Genomic DNA, 9603 nt, shown 5'->3' with positions numbered 1-9603 from the left:
AAAAATAGGTTAGGCAGATCAATGCCACAACCTATAAAAATGAAAATAAAACTGCATGTTATCATATGTCTTGTTAGGGCAGTAGGTAGAGCAACCGTGTCAGTAATGTGTTCGACTACTGGTATGACACATTTTTTTTTACCTCAGAACACTCAATTGTTCAGAAAACGAGTTTGACCGTTTTTTTTCCATATACATACATGAATATCAGATCGAATATTTTATTACACTGCGATAAAAAAATACAAAAAGAAAAAAAGAATAGAAATGAAAATAAATAAATATATACTATAAAATATATATTATAAGAAGAAAACAAAAAGGAAAACGAAAATTAAATAAATAATTATAATGATAAAAAGAACAGAGCAAGAAGAAAAAACTGTGGTTATAAAATGGCACTACGTAGGGTTCGAACCTATGAGTACAAAACACTAAAAGTTACAATAATTTCGATCTACCGACAGAGCCATAACGGTATTACAAACGATACTGTAAGAATAATGCTATATAGTATATGTAAGTATTTACTTTAACGATATCTGATAATAATCCAGATAACCCCGTTTTTGGACTTTCCCATGTACCGTTAAGACCAAATTATCATCCTAGGACAGTACCATAATTGTTATGTTTACTATCTATTGTGGCCCTGCATGAGGTACTATCGGGTTCATAATCTATGTCATCAATGTTTTTGTTTACTTTATCATGTACAATAAAATCATTTTTATTGCCTACCCTACTGTTGAAGTCACCAAAAAGATATATAGAACCAAGACTTTCATAAGTAAATACATCATTTTCTAATGTTTCAAATAAGTCGGTATTAAAAGTATTATATACAGGTGAATTTTCGCCCCAAATATATACACCACATAAATATATATCTTCATCAACATTAAAAAAGTACGATCTAATTTTAACCAAATAATTGTATGAAAATGATTCTGAACAACTTGAATTCCTTCTTTTAAGTGTTCTTTATAATAAAGCACTATTCCGCCACTGCATCTGCGCGCATTCTTATTTTGAAACTTTCGAAAAAAGTTATGAGTGACGTAACCATTAATAGAAATATTACTTTGAGAATTTGTCCATGATTCATATAAGAAACAAATATCATGTTTACTTATAATATTAACAAAATCTTTATTTACTTTCTTATTATTAGTAAGTCCGTGGACATTCCATGAAAGTATCGAAAGTTCATCTCCGTCGCACCCCTAATCTTTGATCGGTCGTCCGTCTATAAATAGCGTATCGTACGCTATCCATGCTCTTTTCCCTTCATCTCGAGCTGCCTTTAATTTGGGGACTAGTTTTCTCCTTTTAGAAATCACTTCCTGTGGGAATTGTTCGTACATTTGAAAATCCGTTCCCTGTAAATTTTTCCATTGTCTGCGCACCTGTTCCCGGTCTTTGAAATACGTGAATTTGGCCACAACTGTCCTCTTTTTTCCTGGTAATATATGACCTGGTGATCGGTGTACACGTTCAAATCGGATTTCGTTAACGGCTTCCTTCGAGATCTTCAGGGCCTCGTGAAGATGATTCCTTAACTTTTGCTCGGTAACTTCCTGTGATTCATTTCCACTTGAATTGTCCTCCGGTATATTCGTAAATATGAGGTTATTGCGCATAGATTGCGACTTAAGGTATGTTACTTCATCACGGGCAACGTCACGAGCTTTTTCTAATTCATCGACTTTGTTAGCAAGTAAAGCTGAACTTATGTCTGTATTTTCCATTTTATCCTCTAAACTTAACACACGTAAACAATAGCTATAATAAAACATTAAAGATAAACGTGAATGTGTAAATATGCGTGTTTTAAGTTTACAATAGAAATGAAAAACTAAGCCCTAATATTAGGTCAATGACATTTCGTTCGAAAGCACTAATTTCAATCAAAATGCCAAATATGTGACAAAATGTTGGTGTTTTTTAAAATACCAAAATATGCTGATTTACTTTCATATAAGAGAAAAAAACGTTTTTTTTTATGTTTTTTTTTTCATTTATTTTTTCTTCTTTTTTGTAATATTGTAATAAAGAAATAAATATTCTTATCGTAAAAACGCAAGAACATAAATAAAACACACATTTCTACGGAAATGAAATATTAGCAACGTTCTATATTAAATTTTATTATCCATAAAAATGAAACTAGACATCATACTTAATATCATGCTTATATTTAATAGAGAAACTTTATAACCATTGATTTATAATGCTAATCTGTTTATTTGATTAAAGTTTAAAGGATTTCAAGTGTATGTTTCGTACATCAACATATTCACATTTGTTGCTTCAGTATATGTCTTTAAATTTTATTTTCAATACTTATTGATGAAAAAAAGAATTACACTAGTAAACCAACTATTTCTTGAAATATCATACCAGACAGCCGTCATAAAATATTAATTATTTTAATAAAGTATGATAACCACCTCAAGGTCCTTTTAGTTTCACAGAATAAAGAATATGACCATTTTATAACATAAGTAAATCGCTAAAAGCATTATTTCTTTTCACGAACAAAGTTTTACATTGAAGATGGTTGTCTTCAAGGCATTTGCATCAACTTTGTCAAAAGATATCAGAGACGTGTTCAGATTCGAAATATTATTAATTTAGATTCTTATTGTTTTAACGGTAAAGAGAGTTTTTATAAGTCCTTGACTGGATTTGACTATGTCTTGAATTCTTTACTTTGTCGCTCAGTTATAGAACTAACAAAACTTTTTTACGAATACGTGCATTTGTGGATAATAGCTACATTTTCCAGATCCTTACCACTTTTTGTTTGCTACATTCACGTCTCGTACAATGAATCCTTTCACTTTGAAATCTCGAAAGCTAAAATTGAAAGGCAGGAAGTCATATAAAAGATTATGATACCTTTAAAACAATACATTACATAACGGAGGAGATATTAACAAAAAAATGTGAAAATCCTTACCTGCACTTTGCCTCATTGGTGATTAATCGTCAAAAGATATAACTCATAAATATACTAGCAGGCACATGGAATGAAACAACTATTTTCCCTGAAATTATGGATAAACATCAAATAATAATTTTCCTTTACTTAGATTGAAACGCACGCAGAAAGTAGAAATCTCAAGAATCGACAGGTGGTCACACAGCGAACAAAAATGAAGAAGGTGTGTCTTGATGCTGAAGGAGAGGAGCAATAAACACTGTGACTGATCACCACTATGAGTTATATGAGCCGCGCCATGACAAAACCAACATAATGCGTTTGCGACCAGGATGGATCCAGACCAGCTGCGCATCCGCGCAGTCTGATCAGGATCCATGTTGTTCGCTTACAAACCCTATAACAAGTCGAGTAACTGACAGCGAACAGGACGGATCCTGACCAGACTGCGCGGATGCGCAGGCTGGTCTTGATCCATGCTGGTCGCAAACGCATTATGTTGGTTTTGTCATATATTGTTTTATGAATTAATTTCTCATACTAAATGAAAACGCGGTTTATGATATTCTTAGCAAAAATAGCTAATAAAAAACGTAATAAAACATGAACTACCGGCTTCTACTTCAAGAACAACAAAATATTTTCTTCAATTTTTTTAAGATAGAATTAGAAAGGACCATGTTCAACGAGCGTTGACATTCTTCAAAAATAAAACCATTGTATTGATATTTTAAGGGATAATGCTATACAGAAAATTTAATTTATATCATTTTAACAATCACTAAGCATTCTTTACTTTATAATTTCTCTTGAAGAAACTCTTTTTTTTCAATGTTTTACAATAGAAGGTGAATTCAATGGGAATTATCACTGTTAAGCCTTTCAAAAACCGTTGAAATCTTTGAGGTCTGGTAAACAAGATGGCGACTGGAGTTAAAAATAACTTGAAATAGTTTCTTCACCTTAGCCGCTGAACACTTTTGATGATAATATTGAAATCTTCCTCATGTAAATTATGTCCTCATGCAGGTCTTTATAAGAGTATATCTGAATACCATGAACGTGTTATATAATGATACACATGTCGTAATACTGTCCGGTTATATTCCTAGCACGAACATCAATTTAGTCTTACAGACGAACCAGTTTCTGATATTTTCCAAGCTTTTAGCTTCACTATATATAGCATTTGGATTTTTTCCAAGCTTTTAGCTTCACTATATATATAGCATTTGGATTTTGAGAGCACCATATGAGATTGATACTTTTTATTTTCCTAAATGTGTTACAACGACTTCCAGTCATTGCTCGGTTCAAATTACAAAACATGTTTTTGTTGGGATTATTGAGAATTATAGACTACTGAATCATACAACTTCATTATTATTATAAATGGAATTGAGTGGTCTTCAGAGACAAATATACCAAATGGCGACAACAGCAACATTTGTCACGCGTTAATTACATCGATTCATACTGTCGCGTTTAACGAACTGTTGATGACATTTAGCTGATAGCAAAATATGCTCATTTGCTTAATCAGGCACAACATTAAAATCAGAACACATCATTATATTCAAAGTTAAGATCATTCCGATGTTGACATTTGTTAAGATACTGACCTGTTTTCTGTTTTGTCTATTTTGATTCATTTAACTTCGTTACCAATACGTATTACACATATTTAAACACTGTTTATTCGTTTCGATTTAAAGTTTTTATAACGCAAGAACAACAATGTAAACTACTTCTGATGATAAGGCCATGAAGCATCTACGAGAACTCTTTTTTATTGTGTTCTTTATTACGTTTATATGTAAAAACGTAAACGAATAAATGAATTACAACTAATTTACCAAACAAATAAGATTTGTATATTAGATTCCACTAATTTTCTATAGTTGCATTTTAGGATGAAAAACATGTGTGCACGTCTCGAGTTTATCTCACTGCAGCAAGAGAGACTTAATAGAGTATCAAAACCAAGTAAAAACGTTTGCTTGACAAAATTGACAGTGAAACAAAATGAATTTTTGAAAGATCCCCGAAGAAGACATTTCTATATATAATTGTTACGCAGCCAGATTACATTTTGTGCGCATCTAACTGGCAAAAGCTCCACGACAGCTGTAATAAATGAACAAACCACTTTTTAGGGTGATGAAACTTGCCTTGTCAATGTTTTGAATTATCACCCACAATTAATAATATAAGAGTGCATGTTCATTTACAAAACATCCAAAACGTATCAAGTATTGTAGTAATTTTGATATTATTTATTATAGTGTTATATTTTTTATAATGAACAGTGTTCAAATTAAATTACAGAGCACTTGCCACAAAAAATTGAATACATTTTTGACATTCAATTTCAAAAGAAAAAGTACCTCCCCGACGGGGAATTGAACCCCGGTCTCCCGCGTGATAGGCGGGGATACTCACCACTATACTATCGAGGATATGACATTTATGACTTAACAATATATTAATATTAATAATCATGATTATACATATTCATTATTGCTCGTTTTTTTTATCTCAGTATATTCGTCAATCTAAATATTATAAAATTCGTAAAAAGAACAAGCAATTAAGATAAGATGGCGAATTCAAAGGAGTAATCGCGTTAGAATTGTATATATATATGTCTATATACTTACTACAATTATACGTTACAAATGTTTAAATCTTGTAGAAATAAATAAAAAAAAATGAATGTGTTGCTTTTAAAGATGTGTCATACAGAATGTCATAAACTTAACTGAAACAAATCATAATCTGTTTTAATTGTCTTTACCTAATACTTCGATTTATTTTTAATACTTATGTAGGAAAAGTATAAAATGTTTTACGCTTTAAAAGTCTGAGACTGTATTGCACCAAGGGGCCTGTAATGCACTGACGTTCACTCCATATGATAATCTTTACGACATCTGTACTGGGTACGATGTTATATTTTTGTTCATGTAATTTCAATATATCCAAAGACACTTCATATTCTAATATCACTGATTACGATACACTTGGTCACTTGAAAAGGACTGATTACATTACTTCTCATACTAATTTACGATTTCTTTGAAAACGTCAACAGATGTGACGTTTTCGTAAATGGCAAGGGCTAAGGACATTTTGTGTGATTTATATCAATGGCATAAACAGCAAGAATAATTTCTCAAGAGAGATTACTAATAAGGTTATTAAGGAAGTCAACTATTCATTAACACTCATTAAGCTATAATATGACATACTCTATTAAAGTTTTAAGCTAACTTTATATTTTGAAAAAAACAACAACGAAAAAACTGTTGTATCTATTTGAGAATTCCGCATCACATATTTTACAAGATTTGATTTTCAATTTACTTTTACATACTTTACCAAACGCTCCTAAAGCTTTATTGCAAATTGCTGTCTCTTAAATTGATTTTAAGATCCCGTAATACATTAAAAAATTTGCCATTTCATGTTGAATGTCGAATTCTGCTTAAACCGGTACTAGGGCTGGACGGTAGCTTGCACTATCCAGTAAAATTCATATACTGCGAGTTTGTTTTTTTAAAAGCCGTGACATTAAAATCCATATACACACCTGCTTTAAGTGTGTTAAGCAATTTTCGTTTTATCTCAAATAAAGGAATTGTGTTATAACATAGTGTTGTATCAGATCGTTATTAAAAGTAACTTTGACAGGTATATGCCCGTGTGTAAACGGTTGTTTAAAATATAACCTTGCAGTTGGACTTGTATAAGCATGTTTATATAGGCCTAATTTAATTTCAAAAGATCTTAATAATCTTTATCTAATTTACTGATTAAAAGGCAGTAAAGCTGTGTTTTAAGAAAGCATAATCTGGCAAAATTTTCAAATACAATTGTGTATACTTGATTTATCCATGGCCACTTTTGACATATTCTAAACTAGATTAATTTAAAACGTAAACAGAAATCATATTCATCATCAAGGACAAACAAATCCAATTACAAAATGTAGTTCACACAGATTGGGGTTGTCATGATATACGAACTGATGACAACCTTTAGATAATAACAAATAATGCTCATTTGCTAAATTTGGCAAAATATCTCAAATCGATCAAAGTTTTCGTGTAAGCATTCTGCTTATATTTAAGAGCTTTTACTGGTTTATGTATGATTTGTTGTCAAGATATAGTTATTTGGATATGTCTAATTATGCATCAGGTTGATTATATTATTGACAAACAGTGATTTTAGTACCATAATGGAAACAAAGTTCACAATTTTGTACAATTTAAGTATAACGTGAGTGGTCATAAAATATATAAGGAAGAGTAAAAATCTTTTCGTTGTTTGTTCTAGTTAAGTGTCTGATTTTTTAAGTCACAACTTAAGTAAATTAATGCAATTTCTAAAATTCAAAGCTAATAATTAATTTAGTATTTTGTGCCTCAAATAGGGCGAATAGTATATCAAGCAGGTTTATACGTAATAAACTTGCTAAAATGTATTACATGTAGATATAATGTCTACTGGTTAGAATCAATTGTTTGAGATAATTGTAAAAACTAATAAATGAGAAATACATCATTAGGACTTTGATTTGTTGCCTTTGTCATTTTATTTTGGTAAGGAAATTGAATGAACTCCTTACACTTTAAAGCACTATTGTTGTCATTATACAACAATTGAACCAACTATTGCAAAATAATTTCTAAAACAGTGTTGCAAATAGTTTAAAATATCTAACTATATTCGTATTGTGCTGTATTCTTATAGAAAGTTGATTTATCAGTTTTCCATGAACACAATTACCATCATAGAATCATGTTGCTGATTAGTAATTAGATTTGTTGAAATAATTGATAGCTTAAATCTGGCTTATTACAAGCATTATATCGGCTACAAGGAGGTTGATATGTACCAAATACGCAAGAGGAGAATAGACGTTTTAAGTTTAAATATATTATATTCAATGATTGTAAAGAAAAATAATTGTTAATTCTTTTTATTAAATACATATATAGACTTGTCAATTAAGGACTCTCAAATGATATAAAACAAAACATTGCCTGTGTTAAGGAAGATGATTAAAGAGTTTGAAATATATTTTCTCTATAGCTATCTAAAATGATGCTTGCTTCATCGTTATCCAAACTGTATAAAGTTATATATGTTATTAGAAAATAACGAATACTATATAATCAGAACAAGACAACCTGTTGGTTATAAAGTTAAAATAACGAATCCTCGATAGTATAGTGCTGAGTATCCCCGCGGGAGACCGGGGTTCAATTCCCCGTCGGGGAGGTGTTTTTCTTTTAACGTGATAATGTTTTATTCATTTTTGTTACATCAAAGAGACAAGTTTTTTCCAGTTATTGAAATTCAAACATTCATTTTTCTTTAATTTTTCAGCGATGGGATAGGAACTTAGTAGGAAATTAACTATGGCTATGGTGATAATGATATGACAATCCATTCCTCTTAGCTTGGTAAAATAACCAACATTTCATTAAAGTGTACGCAAATTCAATATTGGTTTTGATTCTAATTGTAATAAATGTATATATATGTATATTAAAGACTTTCCATTCTTAATCTACAAGAATAAAATCTAAAACACATAGCACATGTAAATAGCATTTGTGGCCAAACGAAGATTGGACATGATTTCTAAATATTCATAAAACAGGCTCTTCTAAAGGTTACTAAAGCAACCTTAACTAAATAAGTAAATTAGATTTATTTCATCACTTAGAAGGCATAACAATGTGGTTATAGAAAATGCTATCGAAATAAAAAGAAAGGACATGATGGAATTCGAACATTTTGTGTCATCCGTCATAATAATAAAAAAGATTACTCCTGCATTTTCGATATATTTGTTTGTAAAAAATAATGTGAACAAAGATCAGCCCTCAATACACCCAAGCCACACTGGCCTGGCAAGTCACACAAAAATGCGCCCAACCAAAAATGGGAGAGGACACAAAGGCGGAGGAAGGAAGGGAGAGAAATGGCAATAACTGTTACAATTATCGATTTCATAAGAAAATTAATACGAACTACAAAACCAAAAAAAGGGATACGGAAAATAATGTTGGCACAAAAGACAGTACATAAAATAACGTACTGCAAAATACAAAAAATGTATTAATACACAAGATATACAAACTTTACACAGGGTCCTACGTCTAACACGCCAGAATATATTTATTGCCGAATTACAAAATGTAATTAGCACAGATTGCTAAAATTCTAGCCATTATATAAAATGTTGTATCAATGAAGTTATTGTTAGATCTATGTATTATAAGTTTCTAAATAAACTGAACCTACCTTTCTATTGGGTTGCAATATGTTTTATGTTTCATTTAACAACATGTATTTAGATTTAAAAGGCTATACAAATAGTTTCGCGTCGGTTACATTAATATTTGCCTTCAAAGTGATATTTTTAGACATCAAGGAGCCTAACTGTATAGGAAGATGTTTATCGGGAATAACAATTGTTAATCATTTTTTGCTCAAATTACAAAATGTCACATTACTTTCTTCCTGAAAATTAATTGATAATGCTAAATTTTTTAAAAAAAAACTGTTGTTATGATAAAGTCTGTGATGTATAATTAAAATCTATGTCACTCCTTAATGATGCTCCTTGAACTTTACAC

General features: G+C 30.6%; 1 non-coding gene across 1 annotated transcript; it reads right to left on the bottom strand.

Annotated features, from left to right (window-relative positions):
* Window positions 1–5334: 5334 nt before the first annotated feature.
* On the bottom strand, window positions 5335–5406 carry Trnad-auc (transfer RNA aspartic acid (anticodon AUC)). The gene has a single exon. It is a non-coding gene; the product is annotated as a tRNA-Asp (tRNA).
* Window positions 5407–9603: the final 4197 nt, after the last annotated feature.

This window comes from Ruditapes philippinarum, unplaced genomic scaffold, assembly GCF_026571515.1.
Source record: "Ruditapes philippinarum isolate M1 unplaced genomic scaffold, ASM2657151v2 ctg1928_1_1_1_1, whole genome shotgun sequence".
In the NCBI taxonomy this organism is placed as follows: Eukaryota; Metazoa; Mollusca; class Bivalvia; order Venerida; family Veneridae; genus Ruditapes; species Ruditapes philippinarum.
This window is presented reverse-complemented; position numbering and strand designations above follow the sequence as displayed.